Consider the following 21,532-nt stretch of genomic DNA (forward strand, 5'->3'; position numbering starts at 1 on the left):
AGATAGACATATGATAGCTAGATTTTACAGCTATTAACCAAATAAATAACTAAATAAATTAAAAAAATAATGTGGGTCCTCCCATTTTATATTACTAGCAATGGGAAAACGGAAAACAGACAGATGAGAGCTGCTTCTGTTAAGCTGGGAAGGTCCATGGTTATTGGGTCCTTCCCATCCTAAAATTATCATCCTGCGGCCGCTTCAGAAGTGGCTCATCACAAAATTCTCTAATTCTGACTCTCCTCCACAGCTGTTCCTAATTGCCCTGATGTTTTGTCAATCGGTGTAATGGTTTTGTGGGTTGGTGTCAGCTGTGTAGTGGCCTGGCATCAAGCCCTGGTGTTAGTAATTTAAAAACAGACAGCTGAGAGCTGCTATTGTTAGGTTGGGAAGGTCCATGGTTGTTAGGTCCTTCCCAGCCTAAAATGATCATCCCGCAGCCGCTTCAGAAGTGGCGCATCACAAAACTCTCCAATTCTGACTCTCCTCCACAGCTGTTCCCAGTTGCCCTGATATTTTGTCAATCGGTGTAATGGTTTTGGGGGTTGGTTGATGTCAGCTGTGTAGTGTGGGCTGGCATCAAGCCCTGGTGTTAGTAATGAAGAAATGTCTATTAGACACCCCACTACTAACCTAGTAATAAAAAAATGCACACACAAAAAAATCCTTTACCCCCCAAAAAAACAAAAACAAAGAGAAACAAAAAAAACAAACATTTACCCTTATTAACAAAGCATCAGGGCACTCAGGAAGAGCCAAGGCAAATATTATATACAGTATATATATATATATATATATATATATTTGCAGCACTTATATTTAATTCAGGAAAACTGCAGGTGGTTGGATTCAATGATCCTACATGTACTATATATTGTGGCATATGTGGATGTCAAACAATGGAATATGATCTTCATTATAATCTGGCTTGATAATCAGCATGGGACTGAATCAGACACATACGCTCTTTTGTGGGCCATTATAAAGACAATGAGCTATATGAATAAAAGCCTGGCAATGAATCTCACTTTTGACTCTGATTAACTGTCAGATCATCTCTTATGACTTAGTGGGGTTTGCTTGAGGCAGTAGAACATCCGCTCATCGGCACCTATTCTGCACTTCATCTAATTGGTCTCACCTTCACCTTCCTTATGTAACATCCTCTCTTGCTGTTAGGCAAGAATTAGGCACTTCGCTCCCACAGCTGACCAACCTTCTGATACAATATCCAGATGTCATGTTGTAGAGGAAAATATTATCAATTAGTCAGAGTTTTAAAAATGAAGAATTTAAATTTTCGGAATATTATAGATGCAAAATAGTTCTGAATGTTATAAAAGCCCTATATTATAAATTAACCAATATCTGTAAGCATCAAGTGATAACTATGAATTTGATGTAATGAATGAAAGTCCTGCTTGCATTAATTTCAGTAGTGTTAATTATGCTCTACAGTATTTTCCCGAGCTGCACCAAGCCTCTGGAATGCTCTACCCCAAGAATTTAGGACAAATCACAACTTAGCTTCAGACGCACCCTAAAGACACATCTTTTTAGGGCGGCCTATCATACTCCCTAATCAGATTCTATTCACATAGTCCCTCTGCAACTTCTCACAACAGAACTCCACATAAAACTCCATGGCACCCAAATGCATCTCAAGCCTCTGGCTCACTGGTCCAGGAAACCATTATCTATCCCCCATTTCCGTGAGATGGCTGGATTGTCATTGTAAATAAACACTTGTACCTTGCCCCCCCCACATCTCATTGTAGATTGTAAGCTCTCACGAGCAGGGTTGTCTTTTGTTTTCCCTCTAAATATTGTATTTTCTATAACTGTTACTTGTTTGTATATGATCCTTCTGAATTTTAAGCTTCGGAATATGTTGGTGCTATAGAAATAAAGATTATTATTATTATTTTTATTATTATTATTATTCTCCTTTGGAATCCAATAGTTAATAAATTTAATGCACATTGCAGGGCCATATAAAGATGTATCCACTCTTAATGGGGAATCTGTCATGAAAAAATACTATTAACCTGCAGATATGGGGTTAATCCACAGGTTATTAGCATTCTGATGTGGTGATGCCACAGCAATGAGAGCCCCATTACTGTGAAAATATGAACTTTATTCTTCCCAGCAGCTCAAGCTTTCAGTCATAGAGGCACGACCGGCGCGGTTTCAGCCACCACTCTGTGCATTTTGAGCTGCCACAACCTCGCTCCTGGCACTGACTGATAGCCGACTCTGTAGTGAATCAATGTTGACTGTCAGTCAGTGTGAGGGCATGCTTACAGCTGCTGTTCACTATTCACAGAGTAGGGACTGAAGCAATACCGCCATACCTCTACGACTGAAAGCCCTAGGCTGCCGGGAGGAATAAAGATCTCTCAAAGCAGCAGCTGCACAGTGTCTGAATGCAATTTACCCCATATCTGCAGATTAATAGCTTTTTACTTACATGACAGATTCCCTTTAATGCTAACCTGTCACATAGAAGATACAACCTAATCTGAAAGTTGCAAACAATAAAGGCAAGAAACCTGAACAGATTAATTTACATATTTGATGGAATACATTTTTAAAATGTATTGAAGGCGTGGTGCTCTGTCCTTTCTGTGGATTTCTTGTGTGTACATTGTCTTGTTTGCAGGTTAATCACCCCCTGGTGGGCTTTTGTCCCTAAGTCTGGGGGAGGGGCCTGGGATCTACCTAAACTCTGTGCTTACCTGGGGGATTCGTCATTCTGCCTGATTTTGCTTGGAATAAATGTTCTTTGGATTTTTTACCCATTTCTCGCTCTGTTCATTGTGTGATATATAAAAGAGACAACAAAAGTTGCAAATGTAAACAGGAATATGGAGCAAACAGTAAACACAAACCAGCAAAAATCAGGGAGCAAATGGAAAAATAAATGGCCCTATATTCACAGCTCCTACTTTTTCCACATTTCTATTCACGTTTACAACTTCTGTCCTAAGTAAAACCATGCTGGAAATCACTTATAGTTATATTTTTTTTTTATCATGTACTCCTATATTTAATTCCTTATAAGCCCCTAGAATATTTTTCCCACAATGAATGGTAAGGCTATTGGTCAATTATTGCCCAAAAAGACCTGGAGCCCTTTTTGAAAATAAATCTGTTTCTTCATACAGGATCATCTAGTGTAAAAAAGAACAAAAAGGAATTCAAAAACTCAAAATATCTCTCAGATTTGTACATTCCTTAACCAAATATTAGCGAAAACTTTAGTGCATGGTCTCATCATCTCCCGCCTTGACTACTGCAACCTTCTCCTCTGTGGCCTCCCTTTCAATACTCTTGCACACCTCCAATCTATCTTGAACTCTGTGGTCCGATTAATCCACCTCTCCCTTCTATATTCCCCAGCCTCACCACTCTGCCAATCCTTTCACTGGCTTTCCATTGCCCAAAGACTCCAGTTCAAAACACTAACCATGACATACAAAACCATCTGTCTCCTCAATACGTCTGTGACTTAGTCTCTGGGGACCTACATGCATGCAACCTCAGATCCTCAAAAGATCTCCTTCTCTAATCCTCTCTTTTCTCCTCTTCCCACAATCGCATACAAGATTTCTTCCGTGCCTCCCCCATAGTCTGGAACACTCTATCACAGCATATCAGACTCTCGCCTACCGTGGAAAACTTTCAAATGAACCTGAAGATCCACCCCTTCTGACAAACCTACAACCTATAATAACCCTTAGTCAGTACGCCACTGCGCAACCAGCTCTACCCTCACCTATTGTACCCTCACCCATCCCCTGTAGACTGTGAGCCCTCGCGGGCAGGGTCCTCTCTCCTCCCGTACCAGTCTGTTTTGTACTGTTAATTATTGTTGTACTAGCTTTTATGTATACCTTTTTCACTTGTAAAGCGCCATGGCACTATAATAATAATAATAATAATAATATTAATAATAATAATAAAAGTACTGAATAATAGAACCTAAATGGCAATATAATATTGCTGACATCTTAGAAGCCAAAATTTTAGGAAAGAATATTGTCGTCTTCAATATTACCTATCTTGCTAAGTTGGCGTAACATGGAGGCTCGGAAAGACGCTACAGATTACTGAGTTTTTTATTTGACTTTTATACTGTATTTCCACTTTATACAAATACCTATTAAATATTTACAATGTTTTTCTTGTTATATTGGCTCTCAGGGATTACCTTATTATTTGTAGTATCACAGTAATTAAATGTGATACATTTCAAGGCTAACACTTTCACAAATCACCTTTTTCACATTTATAAAATGTAGCAGGTTTACTTTTATAAGGAACAAGAGTAGACTGAAAATATCAACAGAAACTAAGGCTCGCAATCTAATCTGCAGGGTCTGAGGCAATGTCTGAGGCAATGCGAGATGAAGTGACTCACCGAGGGTCATACAAGGATCGAACACCGGATTTCATCCAGACTTCCCAATTACAAGCTCAGTCTTTAGTTTACAGAACTTTTACCAGCAGCATAGCTCTTTATCCTTAAATGTTCCTTCCTTTCATTTACAATCACATTTTTTTTCTCAAAAACAAAACTTAAGCTTGCTCTTGTTTGCATTCTGCTACAGAAAATTCACAGCTGGCTAGCTCCATATGTACCATGTATTTCTAAAGTTTCTGTGCTCACAATGGTGTAAAGTCTCTGGATGTATTTCTTAATATTTCTCTTGTATTAAACTTAGAAAGGGGTTATCCAATACTATTTTTATTCCATGGGGCTAACACACTTACCGAAGGGGAGTAGCTAACTTCCTCACTGTCCCCCTGTGCGGTAATGGCTTCCGGCTCAGATCATTCACTGAACCTCTCCTAGCAGCAATTCTCCTACTTCCTGTGATGTCACATGGACAGATCAGGTCCTTCTCTTCTACTTTGCCCTATTGATGGGGTGTCACTGTTGATATAATATTGATTAACAGTTGGCTCTCCGCTGCCTAAGTCAGCACAGGCTTAGGCTCGCTTCACATCAGTGGTATTTTGCCGGAAAGCCGGATCCGGCACAAATGCATTTCAGCTCCATTCATTTACAATGGAATCGCGGCAAGATGCGGTCACATGCGGTCACGTGCATCTCACATGACCGCATGTGACCGCATCTTTCTGCGGTTCCATAGGTAATGATTGGAGTTGAAACACATTTATGCTGGATCCAGCTTTCCGGCAAAATACCGCTGATGTGAAGCAAGCCTTACTGAGTTAGTGCAATTTGCATTGCATGAGCATGGTAGTGAAGAAAGTCTGCTAGCAATATTGATACCCAGTGTAGGTGCTACACGTAAGAGATTGCAGAGTTCTTTGCACTGCTAATGTGCCATCTCTTGCAATGTAATACATTCAAAGACATCTCGGGTCTCATCAGAACTTAAGTCCTGGACTAGTGTGAATTTTCCAAAAACTCAAAGTAGTGATCGGAAGATACTACTAGGATGGGTGACAGTGTGGATTGGACGGTTATGTGATAAGGTGAGCTTAAGGTTTTTTTACTTCGTAAGCTTTTGATAGCCTTGGTTCAGAAAAATGGCTGCCAGTGACCACCATCATCCTGATTCCACGTGGAAGCGAAATATATAAAAAAAAACACATTTTGGTGAATGCAGATTTTAGTAATATGTGTGAGTAAAATTTAATTCCACTCAAATACATTAGCATATCTCTACTTAGGAGTCTAGATGGTAGCTCTATCAGTTACGTACATGTTTCCTGCAAGACTGTGTAATAGTGGGAATACGGCTATTCCTCAAATGACAAAGGTAACAAAATGCAGAACAATATCATGGTGCAAAAGTCACCTAGTAATGCAAATTTAATGATTTTTTTGTGTTAAGTGTTAAACTTTATTTTTCTGAGCCATGACATCTTTCTTCTCTGGTAGTTTAACACTAGAACTACTGAGGTAGTCATTTTGACTACTTTGAACTATGTATTTCTATATAGGTGTCACGAGTCCAGTAGTTCTAGTGTTAAGAGAGGCCTCACCTGTACTGGTAGGATGGCCCACCAGGCTGTAAAGCAGTGATTTTCTTTTCTATCTTCATTTACAAGCAGAAAAAGTATAAATTGATTTTTTCCAAAAAGTTTATGATATATTTTAAAGTAATAGGAAAAACAAAAATTTCACACACATAGAGCATGAGACATCAAGTTTGGCACTTTGTATTCCAGTTCTGATACATAGACTTTGAGACATCAAGTCTGGCATTTTGTATGCCAATTCACACGCATAAACTCTGAAACATCAAGTTTGGCACTTTGTATTCCAGTTCTGATACATAGACTTTGAGACATCAAGTCTGGCATTTTGTATGCCAATTCACACGCATAAACTCCGAGGCATCAAGTTTGGCACTTTGTATTCCAGTTCACATACAGAGAACACACATAGACCCAAAGACATCAAGTCTGGCATTTTGTATGCCTGTTCACACACACAGACCCCGACACATCAAGTCTGGCATTTTGCATGCCTGTTCACACACACACAGACCCCGAGACATTAATTCTGGCATTTTGTATGCCAATTCACACGCATAAACTCCGAGGCATCAAGTTTGGCACTTTGTATTCCAGTTCACATACAGAGAACACACATAGACCCAAAGACATCAAGTCTGGCATTTTGTATGCCTGTTCACACACACAGACCCCGACACATCAAGTCTGGCATTTTGCATGCCTGTTCACACACACACAGACCCCGAGACATTAATTCTGGCATTTTGTATGCCAGTTCACATGCATAGAACACACATAGACACCAAGACATCAAGACCGGCATTTTGTTTTGCAAGTTCACATGCATAGATCCCGAGACATAAAGTCTGGAATTTTGTATGCCTATTCACACACACAGACCCCGAAACATCAAGTCCGGCATTTTGTATGCCAGTCTTGATGAACAGAGCATTGAAAAAGATACACTGGAAGTTTGGACCAGGATAAGACTTGAACCCCAACCAGGACCTGCAGTACACTTCTGGCATTATTTATGACACTTTTGTGCCATAAATGATGTATTTGTTGGTCATGGTGACCATGCCCTCTCTTGGCTAAAATTCACCCACATTTCAAAAAGTTGGCAAAGTTATCAAGAACTGCTGTAAAAATGCTCAATTACACAAAAAATGGTGACAATTCAGTTTTACATTTTTTAAGTGATTTGAGCAGATCCATTGACTATTTGTTATGCAACACAAATAAAGGGTTACTTTGCTCTTATTCCTTCAGTGGAAGCACGGGAGGATTTCCGGTAATCGCGTTGCTGCCTTTGTATTTGCACCTTGAAATCATCACAAGTACAGCTGATGCACTTAAAGTGAATTGTGAGTTTTGTGATTCAGTCGCCAACCTGTAATTTCCCGAGAATATTTCTATGGCTGCAAATCTGTTCCATACATTTTTTTTTTTGCTACAGTATTTACACCCCTTATTCTGCAAACCCTATTTAGATGAATGGGGCAATGGCAAGAAATTATTGAAAAAGCAAAATAATAATTGCTGTATGTGACTATACCTTTAAGTGGCAAATTATTGTGTATATTATCCCATCCTTATAAATCACTAGTTACTTTATGCCTTCAATAAATCTATATGGGTCTTTTATATGGAGTAATCCGCCCGTAGTTTTCATTTACAGAGCACATAAATGTGTCATTTCGCTGTCACCTCTGTCATATTCCCAGTAAATAAGATTTCTTATTGTGTTTGCAAACAGTATTTGTAGTTATAGATATTTGCTTTAATATAAACTAAGAGGCAAAATAGATCAAGTTGACCTTTCCAAGCTTTCCGGGTCCTTATCACATCTGGCATTTTCCAGCGTATTATTACATCTCCTCCTCTTCAGTCTTTTATTAGAGTGAATGGAATATAGCTAAGGGAGTTCTCACTTTCTTCCAAAATAAGGGATGTGTTCATCTACGAGTGTCTTGTCTTACTCCCTATCAAATCGCTGTACACCAGAGAATAACAGAGGGAAAACTATTAGCATGGCAGCAATTGCTCATGGTTATACTGACATGAAGGCACTCAAGCATGGTCATCAAAATCCTCCGTGGAAAACAGGATTTTCTCTGACAGATCTCCCTCCATAAATGTATTAATAACATAAAACGGGAGCAAAAATTGATGACCTTGCACATTCCTCATAAAAATGAAAAAATAAAAAGTCGAAATTCACGGTATCTGTCAGCGGAACAAGATAAGGCCGTATGTTTTATGCTTTTCCTGCACATACTTATGTCTCCACTAGAAGGTGGCTCGATTCTAACGTATCGGGTTGTCTAGAATGTGTATGTAGGTTAGCAGATTGAATAATAATGTAATGAATGGACTGGATGGGTTAGGTTTAATTTAGTATTCTTATAATTGTTTACTGGTTGCAGCCACCATCCTGACATGTGCCCCCATCCTGCGGGGTAATGTGTGCGGGGGGTGGAGTGCGGAGGGGTGGAGCCAAGTGGGGCCATGGCGCTGAGGATGTCAGTGCTGGGGACTGCATGGCTGGGGACAGGTGACTATTCGTGTGTGTGTGTTCAGTGTATACATGCGGAGGGCGGAGTGTGGGGGGGCGGAGCCGAGCGAGGTAATGTGTGCGGGGGCGGAGTGCGGGGGGCGGAGCCAAGCGGGGTAATATGTGCGGGGGGTGGATTGCGGGGGGCAGAGCCGAGCGGGGCCATGGTGCTGAGGATGTCAGTGCTGGGGACTGCATGGCTGGGGACAGGTGACTATTCGTGTGTGTGTGTTCAGTGTATACATGCGGAGGGCGGAGTGTGGGGGGGCGGAGCCGAGCGAGGTAATGTGTGCGGGGGCGGAGTGCGGGGGGCGGAGCCAAGCGGGGTAATATGTGCGGGGGGTGGATTGCGGGGGGCAGAGCCGAGCGGGGCCATGGTGCTGAGGATGTCAGTGCTGGGGACTGCATGGCTGGGGACAGATGACTATCCAGGTGTGTGTGTGTGTTCAGTGTATAAATGCGGAGGGCGGAGTGTGGGGGGGCGGAGCCGAGCGAGGTAATGTGTGCGGGGGCGGAGTGCGGGGGTGTGTGGAGCCAAGCGGGGCCATGGCGCTGAGGACGTCAGTGCTGGGGACTGCATGGCTGGGGACAGGTGACTATTCGAGTGTGTGTGTGTTCAGTGTATACATGCAGAGGGCGGAGTGCGGTGGGTGGAGCCGAGTGGGGTAATGTGTACGGGGGCAGAGGTGAGTGGTGGGTATGTGTCGGCTGGGTTGCCGGTGTGGGCTCTCGGGGGTGTAGCACTCACCGGGGAGTCGGGGCTCCATGTGGGTGCGGGGAAAAGTGTCGGGCATTGTCCTGTCGGCCCGCAGTTCGGGCTGTTCAGTTAGCTGAGCCGTTGGTCGCAGGCTCTTTAGCGCGTGTGGTGTTGCGACGGTTGTCACTGTAATGATGTCATTTTGGAGCAAGACAGACAGACAGAATAAGGCAATTTTATATATAGATTGGCGGCACAAGTTACTTCTGACAGTTTTCAAAAATGATTCTATTTATAGATAGAACTTCTCTGATGAGATGAAGCGCCGGTGATCAGTATTCTTTCCGCGTGAAGCAGTTACTTTAACTGACTTTTGCAGCTATTTAATTGCATATTTGGCGAATATATGTCTTTCCTTCAAAAAAAATAAATAAATAAATAAAAAAAATAAATAAAAAAATTCCCTGGAACCAATTAATGCGGTTTCATTTATCAAACAAGGCAGGATTGTTCTAAATACTAATAATAACTTTGTAACAATATATTTCCGTTCGCCTGTCAATGCTGAATCCTGTTACACACTGCAGATCAGCCAAGGGAAAGGATTTAATTATGAATTTCAAAGTGCGGCTGAGAACGGAATCTCTTCTTTCTTTTAAAGCTGTATTTTCTATAGTTTATAGAATCTTGGAGTCTATTTTTTTTTTGTTGGTATTGACGTCTTTGTATAAGCAGCCAAGGGATATCAGTTTTCAATGTTCCCTAAGTCGGTAGTGAAGGTGCAATATTGTGACATATTATGTGTCTTCAGCTCCGCCATATCAAATAGCATCCGGAACGCCATTGTCACACGATTTGTCATTTTCTAAATCAATACTACTGTACAGCATTTCAGTATTTTTCAATCAACTGGAATTTTTTTCTCCCCGTCTCCTGAGTGACTAACTTAAAGCTTTCTTTTTTTTTATAATGTGGAAATGAGAAACAAAGTAATCCAAGTCAATGGAATCATTCATTATTTACTGGGAAGAAGCAAACAATCGTACAGTGTAATAAGGAGGACGGCATGTATAACTTGGGTCTGTAAGGAAGCTACAAGTCAATAAAAAAATAATAAAATACTCAGCGTCATAATAACATTTATATTTTATGAGTCATTTTTTTTTCAAATTAGAGCCCTTGGTGTGTGTTCACACTGACAATATGTGTTACGCCAAATCAGTTTCCAAGCAGATAAGGACAAATCTTGAGGGACTCAATTGACTTATAACGTTATTTGGCAAACTCCTATCCTATTTTATTTTTCTAACTCCACTCCATTTTGTATTTTATTTATTATTTCAGTTTTATATTGAAGATGGCAAATAATTCAATATTCAATCTATCTGACTGGTAATGAACGACCATATCAACCACGATTTTACCCAGTGTCTTTATAATGGAGTACAGAATTCTACATTTTATTTGCTGCTCCCAAGTACAGGAACTTAAGCCCGTTTTACACGCTGCAATGTATCTTACGATGTGTCGGCGGGGTCACGTCGTAAGTGACGCACATCCGGCATCGTAAGGTACATTGCAGTGTGTGACAGGTACGTGCGATTGCGATTGAATGGTAAAACGTTCATCGCACGCACCTCGTACCTTTCTCTAGAATTGCACGTCAGATTGTTCATCGTACCCGGGGTAGCGCACATTGCAGCGTGTGACACCCCGGGAATGATGAACAGATCTTACCTGCCTCCTGCGGCTCCCGGCCCGCTATGCGGAAGGAAGGAGGTGGGCGGCATGTTTACGTCCCGCTCAGCTCCGTCCCTCCGCATCTATTGGCCGGCTGCCGCGTGATGTCGATGTGACGTCCCTCCCACTCCAGGAAGTGGACGTTTGCCGCCCATATCGAGGTCGTATGGAAGGTAAGTATGTGTGACGGGGGTTAATCGTTTGTGCAGCACATTCAACAAATTGAACGTGCCGCACATACGATGGGGGCGTTGCAAATCGCATACGAGCAGGCTTTACATTTATCCATATTAAACTTTAATTGCCATTTCTCAGCCCAAGCTTCAAGTTTACATAAATCATTCTGTAATATTGATCATCCTCTATATTGATTACCCTGCAAAGTTTAGCATCATCTGCAAATATTAAAATTCTACTCTCTATGACCCCTACTAGGTCATTAAAGAATATGTAAAAAGAAGAGGGCCCAATACTGATGTATTTGGTACCTCACTGGTAACTGTGATTCTGTCCGATTGTGTTTCATTAAGAACCAGCCTTTGTTTCTTATCTGTGTGGAAACAAGTTACCAAAAATCCTTATTTTGACAAGTGCAGATTTCTGGAATGTTCTAGTAGAATTTAAATCCACTTGCATATATTCACTCATCTCTAGACAGCACTTCAGTATATTACAATGCTTCAAAAAGTTTTTAAGATGAAAATTACATAGTTGGCAGAACTGGCAATATACAGAGTATTGCAGTATTTTAGAACACAGCACACCATGTGGATTGGCATGGTATTGTAATTAAGATACATAAATGATTTTAATGGAAATCTGTCACCAGGTTTTTGCTAGCCCATCTTAGAGCAGTAAAATATAGGAACAGAGACCCTGATTTCAGTGATGTGTCACTTACTGGGCTGCTTCCTTTCATATTAATAAAATTACTATTTAACCAGCAGTAGATTACCACTATAAGCCTAGTAATCCTGCTACCATGTAATTCTCCATATTCATAAACCCTGTATAACCCCAGCCCCACCACAGATTGGCAGCTTTATGGCCATGTACAGTGTATACAGAAAGCTGCTAATCAGTGATGGGGCGGGTTTATACAGAGCTAAAGAATATAGAGGACTACCTGGCATACAAACCTACAAAAAAATTCTCAACAAAGGGAGGGTCCAGAAACCAAATAGAAGACCAAGAAATTAGTGACTCCCCAAATCTATGACTATAAATACAAGTGCAAAGGGACCCATTAAAGGTAAATAGGACCAGAGAAATAAATGATCAAATACAAAAGTTGTTTTAATAATAAAGATCAACAGTGGTACCAAACATGATAGGATAGAATGCCAGAAACACAACTGCACCGAAATAATCCACCAGGTGGCGATAAACACTGCTGATCCTAAGGTATAGTAATGATAATAGAATGAGGGTGAAGCACATACAATGTGAATAGTTAATCCTAATCACCCCAGGAAGTGCTATCTCCATAGGTAACCAAAATTAAATAGAAATAATACTGCCTTGAGACATAGTGTACAGCAGGCAATCAAACATAGCAGGTGGCAGGGGCAGAGAGCCTCGACGCGCGTTTCACCAGGAGTGACTTCGTCAGGAGGCGAACCTGGCAGCAGGTTTACTAGTCCTGTAATGATAATCTCCTGCTGATAAAACATTGATTGAATCAACACTAAAGTAATTAGCCCAGTAAGGGATATATCATTGGAATCAGGGTTTCTGTCTCTACATTATGCTGCTCTCAGATTATCTTGCAATAACCTGGTGGCAGGTTCCTTTTAAGATATTGTTATTATTTGGACAATTATGATGCATAATTCATAGAATGTGACAAAAATCAATGAGTAAGATATTCACTAAAAACTGATTATACTGTTTGTGTCTGTATTTTAATTGTGACATCAGATAAGACCAATCTTTACCCCGTGCCCTGCTGTTATCTTACATGAGATATATAAGCTCTCAGTGCTCCCGTTACCAGTCATGTTCCTTCTACATTAAATTTTGATGTTCTTTCTGCTCCTCGCCTTATTATTCCATCTCTATGGTCTGTAGTTTTATTTATTTTAGCATTGCCTCTGCTCCAAAGATCAAACTTCCCCGTGAAGCTGAGTGAGGTGACCCGCCTCCGGGGCATATGTATCTCTACTAAACAATGAATGCTATTAGTTTTCTGTCCCGCTGACAATGATTGCAAAAGCCGTCACCGGAGCTCCTTCCACACATTGTTATCTTTATGTGAAAGAGCAAACTACACCTTCTAAAGTCACTTTTACATAACCCTCAGTTTTTTGGATGTTGATGTTTCCATCAGGGATGGTGTAGTTCACACCCAGGTGTTCAGGAAGCCAACGGCTTCCAATTCACTCTTGCACTATAATAGTGCTCATCCATTTTATACTAAGACGGCCTTACCTTACAGCCAATTTTTGAGGGTTCGTAGGGTCAACAATACAGATGAGTCTTTTTTGCAACAGTCAGCTGACCTCAGGGATAGGTTGCAACAGAGGGGTTATCCTAAGAGGCTTGTCGACAGTGCCTTCGAGAGGGTTAGATCCGGTCCCGCGTTCCCTGTCCAGCGTGACCGTACCATTGACAAGAGAAACAGTCCAAAAAGATTTATTTTTAGTTTCAAATTTGGACCCTTGGATGACGTAATTAGGGGTGTTTTACGTAGAAACTGGCATATTTTGGAGAAGGATTCCGACTTGGCCGAAATGACTGTGGCCAGTCCTTTGGTCACGTTCAGACGGTGTAATAATTTACGTGACATGTTGGTTAGGAACAGACTTACTAGCACTTCTACATGGTTGGATAAATGTTGCCCCCCGGGTAATTACCGGTGTGGCAACTGTAAGTTCTGCAACCTGCATGTCACTGGCGGATCTGTGCAGGTGGGCCCTCATGTTCATAAGGTGCGTCAGTTCATTTCTTGCAAGTCTAAGTTTGTTGTCTATGTGGTCCTTTGTGTCTGTGGAAGGTTCTACATAGGCAAAACTATTAGGTGTCTATATGTGAGATTCAGAGAACATTACAATTCCATTGCTTCTGGTAAAGGTTCTCCCAGGTTGATTACCCATGTACAGGAACAACACGGGGGCGACCCCAGTGTTTTGCGTTTCGCGGGCTTGAAGAGGGTCGCCCTCCCTCCTAAGGGGGGCGATCTACACAAATTATTATTACAAGCTGAAGCGAAACTTATAATAAATTATGGGGCGCAGGGCAACCTGGGTATGAATGATTGGGTGGACCTTACGGTTTTCTTGTAGGCTAGACGTTCGTTCTTCAGTTATCCTTCTTTTTTAGCATAGGGTATGCATATTCCTATGTGTCTTTTGGTGTCTTTGTTTTTTGTGAATTTTGTATTTGAGACATTTCTTGTCTGTACACAATGTATTTTATTGTGCATTCTCCATTGTGATTGTTTTTAATTGTGGTTTGGGTTGCAGCCTGTCTGGGCGCTCCTATTTAAGGTGTGACGTTCCCTTTCCACATGTGGACCTGTGGAAGCCTAATCAAGGCGAAACGGCCGTCGTCCTCTCTTGGGAGCCGCCAGGCAGGTTGCCTCCAGCCCTCCTCTCACCCATGCACCTGACCAAATAAACGTTTTCCAGCACTAGTACAGCGGATGGAGTGCGGTCTTTTTCTTACCTCTCCCACTCACTTTTACATAACACCTACAAGTAAAATGGGACAACTTTGTAAACTATAAACTTTCAAGTGACCAAGCCAAGAGACACCACTCCGGTTTTATTAACCCCTTCACACTTCATGATGGATATATACGTCTTGGAGCATTTGAGAGGCTCGCTCAGGGGCAGAGCCTGCTCCACAGAAGGCAGATACCGGCTACATTTACGATATTTGTCTCTAACCATAGTCATTGGGGCACCCGCCAATCTCTACAATTAACCCATTAAATGCTGTCAATCACTGATTATTAATATTATTTATTATTACAGCACCAATTTTTCTATGGAGTGAAGGGATTTACATAATAAAAACAAGTACAATAATCCTAACCAATACAAGGCACAGACAGGTACAGGAGGAAAGAGAACCCTGCCCACGAGGGCTCACAGTCACACGTACTTACCTTACATACGACCTCGATGTGAGCGGCGAGCGGCCACTTCCTGTAGTGGGAGGGACGTTCGGCGTCACATCGACGTCACGCGGCAGCCGGCCAATAGAAGTGGAGGGGCGGAGATGAGCGGGACGTAAACATCCCGCCCACCTCCTTTCTTCCGCATAGCCAGCAGGAGCCGCGGGACGCAGGTAAGATCTGTTCATCATTCCCGGGGTGTCACACACTTCAATGTGTGGTACCTCGGGAACATTGAACAACCTCACGTTCAATTTTTAGCAATTGAACGACATGCATGCGATGAACATTTTAACGTTCAATCGCAATCGCACGTAGCTGTCACACGCTACAATGTAACTTACGATGCCAGATGTGCATCGTAAGATATGTACATCGTAAGATATATTGTAGCATGTAAAGCCCGCTTTAGTATCATAAAGGAGTCATTTCATAAAGTCATTAGCCGTCCATGTGCCCCATAGAAAATCCTTATATGAGCATTCCCCATTCTGGCAGACTCAAGCCTTCCATGTATTGCAAGTGTAATGTGGCCAGGGGCGGTAGTAGTGGGCGAGGGCTTCAGTCCTTCCCTCGTCCGGGCATGCTACAGACACGGGGGATAGAGTGGATGGTGAAGTGGGTGTGGAGGTGTTACCTGGTCACAGCGGGACTTCTCAGCCACCGGCTGGCTTCTCGTAGTCTTGTTCAAATTTTGCGGTTCAACATTCAGCATTATTAAAGATGACTCCACAATGGTTAAAAACTGCATGTAGTTTACTAGTAACATGTTTTAAACACTATTTTACTTTGCTGGCAACAGGCATTAACATTGTAGTACCAACCAGCTCTTCAATTACATCTACAGACAAGTGCACACCGGCTAACAAAGAGAATGGGGGTTTGGTGCTTCACTGTCCCCTGGATATCCAACTAAATGGGTCCATGTGTATTGCTGGGGCTGTAGTAACCTGCACGGCCATGCTACTTTCACGAGATAACTCTGGAGTCCTAGTCACGCAGTGTCAGTGGCCATCAGTCTACACTTACCCCGCCGCTGTCTGCGCTGTTCACAGTCGCCTTCTTGATGGGGGACACTCTCTGGTCCCACAATTCACCTCAACAGAGTTTTGATACTGCAATCCATCTTTGGTCACCCTTGTTTCCTCCTGCACATTACTTCTGCCTTTTCCCCATACAACACTCTCCACTCTGCTACATCTGTTCTTCACATCACTACTACTGAACACAAACCCAGGAAATACCCAACATTATATCCCCTTCACTGCGGGTCGGCTTCTCTAGTTAACCCTCTCAGCCCTGTCACTATACCTAAAACCTAAGTCTTCCTATCCAGCTAGGGAACTCAGGACCAGTGACATCTACTGGTGGCGGGTAACATGGATGCACACATGGTGAATTTAAGCAACTTGCAATCACTTTACATTATACATCTACTATATACATAAATACACATTATATCAACAATGATGTCTTCTGGGGGTTGCAGGTCACAGTCCCCTCTCCTTCACAATGACACCCATTGCTCTGCTAACACTATTTTTCCCCTTTAGCTTCCAAAGAATAGGAAATGTAAAGTTTATATGTGGCTTCACCCAGAAAAATCAACTGTATTTTGCAGGAATATGTTGGAATTGGGTCAATCATCTGATACCCCAGTGGACCACATTCTGAAAAGTATTAGGCTGCTTTCACACATCCGGTTTTAGCTGACCGGCACAATACCGCGCTTTGCAGAAAAAACGCAACCGTTTTTTTTGCCGCCGGTTGCGTTTTTTCCGCATAGACTTGCATTAGCGCCGTATTTTGCCGCATGGCCTTGCGTTGCATACGGTTTTTGATAGATGCGGCATATTTAGCCCATGCGGTGGCCGGATGGATCGTTGCCTGACACGTTTTTTTGTGCGGCGAATAAACCGCATTGCGCCGGATCCGGCGCAATGTGGGATGATTTACAATGCAAGCCTATGGAGGCCGGATGCCTGGTCCTGCGGCAAAAACCGCATCCGGTGGCTGGAAACGTTTTTTTGCACAGCGCATGTTCAGTATGAAGCCGCATCCGTCAAAAAACGGACGGGCCACATGGAACAACTTATGCAACGGATCCGGTTTTTCACCGCATCCGTTGCACAGGTTTTTGAACCTGATTGAGCTGCACTGCAAAAGCCGGATGTGTGAAAGCAGCCTTAGCATACAGAGAATGGAAAGCCACATAGCGTAACTTTAAGGAGGGATTAAAACATAAATGATAATTTGATATTGTGGAGTCCTTAGTCAATGACAAAGAGGGTCCAGTCAATTTTAGGTCATCAATATGTAAATTTAGGGTATCATCAGCCCTGTAGGTAGATGGGACGGCAAGCATGCTCCATGCCCTTCTATCCAAGTTGGCATTACCCAGCACTCACATATGTTGACTAAATATGAGTGAACCTTTGGAGGTTTGGGTTGCCGGCAGCAAACGAGCCTAGCTGCACAGACTCGAGCTTGACCCGAACCCTGGATCAAATCACTGATTGGCAGTTTTAGTCTCCGCCCACAACAGCCAGCCATAACCAGATCACTTCCAGGGGAGAGTGGGGGGGGGTTTCAAACTTTGTTTGCTGCACACTATATCTGAGCATGCTGTTGTTACCCCCAGTGTGCACCATTCAAACACTGCAAGTGGCTCACACAGGGCCGAGCACCAAGCGTACCTAAGCACAGCATTGCTATCGGGAGTTTTGTTCACACATAAAGCATCCGAACCTCCGAACCTTGAATTTTAAATTTGGCATTTGGTTCAAAAAACGAAAATTCAAAAACCAAAACTCAGGTTCCCTCATCTCTAAAGACGACACATTCGATCCTACTATAGGGCCTCCATTTTAACGCGTAGATGTTAATCATAATAGTTACATTCAATTCTATATTGAGTAACTCTGTGCTACACATTTTCTAATATGTTCATTATGAAATTCTATTTCTGCATTTCATCTCATGGACAGACTCTATTTAAAGTTGATAGTTAAGCGCCAACGCAGATGAGATAGTACACGTGTCATTCCATTTGCAGTGAAACACCGAATTAATTATTTCAACCTTCCGCTACCTAATTGGTCTTGAAAGATGATATCTAATAGTATTAAGCAGACAATATAGCGCAATTTGTAGGAAGGAATGACTTGACAGGACAGGTCATAGTTGCAGTAGGTCTTATAAAGTATACCGATAATGATATCAATAGGTTAGATATTGAAGTGACGGATCAGCATCACTGGAAGTCTCCGGCTCATCATCTCGGGAGCATTTCCTGCTTATTAAGTCTCATTTTCAAATTCATTGTAATGTTTGACAGCTTCTTGTAAAATGTTGTTTTTGGCATTTTTAGAAGAACTTTTATTTTTAGCTAACTTGGGTGACATGTAAGTGTAAGTATTGTTATTTAGTGTTAATGCAAAAAAAAAAAAAGCTTTAAAGGAATAGAAATAAAAGCTGTATAGTCTGAATTTATTCTTTAGCTCACTCAGCTGCACTTCACAGTATGTAGAGAGGCAAAGATGTTATGGATTGTATTTACACCTAGGTAGGGAGCAAAAATAGCCTCTGACTCGATATAACCCACGAGATGACCAAGTTTATAGCAAAATAAAATATACCGTATTTTTCAGATTATGAGATGCATTTTTCCTCACAAAAATTTGGAAGGAAAATGAGGGGTGCATCTTAAAATCCGAATGTATCCTACCGGAAGGTTGAGAATGGGTACTATGCTGGCTGCGGGGCGCTGGGCTTCCTGTTGTGAGGGTTGTGCTGGCTGCAGTGGGGGCTGTGTAGAGCAGAGCGGTGCGGCAGGTGAGATGCTCTGTCGGCGGTAAGGAGCTGTGCTGGTTGTGGTGGAGGCTGTGTGGAGCAGGGCGATGCAGTGGGTGAGATGTTCTGTTGGTTGTGAGGAGCTCTGTTGGCTGTGGTCGGGGTTCTGTAGAGCAGGGCGGTGTGGTGGTGAGATGCTCTGTTGGTGGGGCAGGGCTGTTCTGACTGTGGTGGGGGCTGTGTATAGCAGTGTAGTGTGGCAGGTGAGATGCTCTGTTGGTGTTGCAGGGCTGTGGTGGCAGGAATGGGGGCTGTGTGTAGCAAGGCAGTGCAGCAGCTGAGATGGTCTGGCGGTAGTGTGGGGCTGTGCTGGCTGCAGTGGGGGCTGTGTAGAGCAGAGCGGTGCGGCAGGTGAGATGCTCTGTCGGCGGTAAGGAGCTGTGCTGGTTATGGTGGAGGCTGTGGGGAGCAGGGCGATGCAGTGGGTAAGATGTTCTGTTGTTGGTGCGGAGCTCTGTTGGCTGTCATGGGGGTTCTGTGGAGCAGGGCGGTGTGGTGGTGAGATGCTCTGTTGGTGGTGCAGGGCTGTTCTGACTGCAGTGGGGGCTGTGTATAGCAGGGTAGTGTGGCAGGTGAGATGCTCTGTTGGCGGTGCGGGGCTGTGGTGGCAGGAATGGGGGCTGTGTGTAACAAGGCAGTGCAGCAGCTGAGATGCTCTGTCGGTAGTGTGGGGCTGTGCTGGCTGTAGTGGGGGTTATGTGGAGCAGGGCGGTGCAGTGGGTGAGATGCTCTGTTGGTGGTGCGGGCTTCAAATAATGCTGACCGGAGTCAGCGTGTGCGCAGATGAAGCTCTTAGTTCAAGATCTCATCTGCGCACGTGCTGCTTCTGGCCCATTGATCTTCAAGCAGCGGACATTAGGAAAATGGTGCCTGGAGGTGGCGCATGCACAGATGAGACCTTGGCTTGTCATTGAGCCGAGAGCTCAATATGTGCACATGCAGATTCCGGGCGCCAATTCTTTGAAGCCTGCACCTCCGACAGAGCATCTGGGACACTCGCCACACTGCCCTGCTCCACACAGCCAGCACGGCCTCCGCACCGAGCACAGCCACCCCCACTGCATCCAGCACAGCCACCTCACCACAGCCAATACAGCCGCCCCACCGCAGCCAGCACAGCCACCCCACCACAGCGAGCACAGCCACCCCCACTGCATCCAGCACAGCCACCTCACCACAGCCAATACAGCCGCCCCACCGCAGCCAGCACAGCCACCCCACCACAGCGAGCACAGCCACCCCCACTGCATCCAGCACAGCCATCTCACCACAGCCAATACAGCCTCCCCACCGCAGCCAGCACAGCCGCCCCACCACAGCCAGCACAGCCATTCCCACTGCAAACAGCACAGCAGGCATCACAGCAGCTAGCACCTCAGCCAGCATCACCCTACTCCAGCATCCCCCACCTCCTGTGACCTCGGTCCACCACCGCTGCCACCCCTCTCTGGTAAGACACCACCGGAGTATAAGAAGGACCCCATTTTTTTACCTTTTTTATCTCCAAATTTGGGGTGCCTCAAATAATCCGATTCGTCTTTATAAAATGAAAATTACGGTATATTTTTGTGATACTCTATGGGAAGATGTTTATGTTCTATGTGTCTATGTGGACACCCAGTGGTGGTGATCTGTACTGCAGGCTGTCTAGGATTTTGTTAGCGTAGTACAATATTGTATTGCATTGTTACTGTGAGAAATTTAGTCCATAATGAGAATTGCTGAGAGGTAAGGATGAAAATATCTGCACAGTATGTCTGAATATTACTCATTTAAAATGTATGCGCACAATACTGGAGAAGCCCATAGGAATTAAGAGAAAGTCAATGTAATTGCACACCTATAAAATCTTCCTCCCAATCTACAGATGGAAAATTAATGTATAGATTAAAAACCCTATGAATATTAAAGTGAAGGTTCACCTTTATACAATTTATAGCCTGATATTAATGGGACAACCCTACTGATAGAGCGTGAGGATCTGAAATCTCTCAGCTTTAAGCCTAGACTAATTTTTATACCGGCAATCAGTGGTGTTTCCAGATCACACCTCCATTGCAATGGGATCAATCTGATCTGGATCTATTTTCTATTGATATAAAAAATAAGTAATTGTCTGATTTTTTTATTTAGTCATTGTAATAATAATAAAATTGATTCACTTATATAGTGCTATTAACTCATCAACGCTTTACATACATCAGCAACACTGTCCCCATCGGAGCTCACAATCTAAAGTCCCTATCTGTATGTCTTTGGAGTGTGGGAGGAAACCGGAGAACCCGGAGGAAACCCACACAAACACGGGGAGAACATACAAACTCCTTGCAGATAATGTCCTTGGTGGGATTTGAATCCAGGACCCCAGCGCTGCAAGACTACAGTGCTAACCAATGAGCTACTATGCCACCCTATGGCAATGTTTACTACTTTACATATATTTTTTTCCCTTATATTGATACGATTGATATGCAATGTAAGCTTTAAGGATACAGATATCACAGTCATATATTTTGCATTGTAGTGCAGGAACTTCAAGCTTCTTTAGCTGTAGGGCTTTCAT

General features: G+C 43.1%; 1 protein-coding gene across 4 annotated transcripts in view; it reads left to right on the forward strand.

Moving 5' to 3' along the window:
• PCDH7 (protocadherin 7) overlaps window positions 1-21,532 on the forward strand; it is a 1,104,634-nt gene that overhangs the window by 706,116 nt on the left and 376,986 nt on the right. The window lies entirely within an intron of this gene.

Source organism: Anomaloglossus baeobatrachus, chromosome 1 (assembly GCF_048569485.1).
Source record: "Anomaloglossus baeobatrachus isolate aAnoBae1 chromosome 1, aAnoBae1.hap1, whole genome shotgun sequence".
Taxonomy (NCBI): domain Eukaryota; kingdom Metazoa; phylum Chordata; class Amphibia; order Anura; family Aromobatidae; genus Anomaloglossus; species Anomaloglossus baeobatrachus.